Source organism: Egretta garzetta, unplaced genomic scaffold (assembly GCF_000687185.1).
Source record: "Egretta garzetta isolate BGI_Z169 unplaced genomic scaffold, ASM68718v1 scaffold1263, whole genome shotgun sequence".
Classification (NCBI taxonomy): domain Eukaryota; kingdom Metazoa; phylum Chordata; class Aves; order Pelecaniformes; family Ardeidae; genus Egretta; species Egretta garzetta.
In genome coordinates, this window is record NW_009259060.1 from 58,479 (window position 1) to 59,662 (window position 1,184).

At 60.5% G+C, this 1,184-nt stretch overlaps 2 non-coding genes across 2 annotated transcripts; both read left to right on the top strand.

Annotated features, from left to right (window-relative positions):
- The first annotated feature begins 483 nt into the window (after positions 1 to 483).
- TRNAL-CAA lies at positions 484 to 592 on the top strand. Its single transcript has 2 exons — positions 484 to 521; positions 547 to 592. It is a non-coding gene; the product is annotated as a tRNA-Leu (tRNA).
- A 63-nt stretch (positions 593 to 655) lies between these two features.
- On the top strand, positions 656 to 727 carry TRNAE-CUC. The gene has a single exon. It is a non-coding gene; the product is annotated as a tRNA-Glu (tRNA).
- Positions 728 to 1,184: the final 457 nt, after the last annotated feature.

Genomic DNA, 1,184 nt, shown 5'->3' on the forward strand with positions numbered 1-1,184 from the left:
TTGGCCTTGTTGCCCCTCACCCCATTGGGCTGGGCCCATGGCTCCAGCCTGGCCAGGTCCCTCTGCAGAGCCCCCCTCCCCCCCCAGCAGATCCATACTCCTGCCCAGTTTGGTGTCATCTGCAAACTGGCTGAGGGTGCCCTCGATGCCCTTGCCCAGGTTGTTGATGAAGACGTTAAACCAGCCTGGCCCCGGCACTGAGCCCTGGGGACGCCACTTGTGCCCGACCCCAACCGGGTTGACCTCCGCTGACCACAACTCTCAGGGCTTGGCCACCCAGCCGGTTTTTTACCCAACGAAGAATGCGCCCACCCAAGGCACGAACTGCTGGCTCCTCCAGGAGATGCTGTGGGTGACGGCGCCCAAGGCTTTGCTGAAGTCCAGGTAGAGGCTGCAAAAAAACCCCCAACGTTTGCTGCAAATTTCACGATGGGGGAGGATTAACTGATGAGGATGAGGAGGGGGAGGAAGGCTCTCAACAGTGTCAGGATGGCCGAGTGGTCTAAGGCGCCAGACTCAAGGCTCTGCTTTCCCTGCGGGGGGGTTTTCTGGTCTCCGAATGGAGGCGTGGGTTCAAATCCCACTTCTGACACAGCTTTTGTTCTGGTTTTTTTTTCCCAAAACTGACATTTTTAATTAATTTTTTAAAACATCTTCCCTGGTGGTCTAGTGGTTAGGATTCGGCGCTCTCACCGCCGCGGCCCGGGTTCGATTCCCGGGCAGGGAAACTCCCTTTTCCCCTCCTCCACAACCTGATTTTTTTTTCTTTTTCTCTCTCTGCTCATACACAAACCAACCATTCCCACCGCAAGGTCCTGCCCCTGGGTGGGGAAACCCCCGGGATCCATCCAGGGATGAAGGGATGGGGAGCAGACCTGCCCACAGGGACTGGGGGGGGACTGGGGGGTGAAAAGCTGGATGTGACCCAGCCATGGGCGCTGGCAGCCCAGAAGGCCCAACCCTCCCCTGGGCTGCATCCCCAGCAGCGTGGCCAGCACCCAGGGAGGGCATTCTGCCCCTCTGCTCTGCTCTGGGGAGACCTCCCCTGGAGCCCTGCGTCCAGCTCGGGAGCCCTCAGCACAAGGAGGCCATGGACCTGTTGGAGCGGGGCCAGAGGAGGGCGACCAAAATGCTGTGAGGGCTGGAGCCCCTCTGCTGCAGGGCCGGGCTGGGGGGGTTGGGGG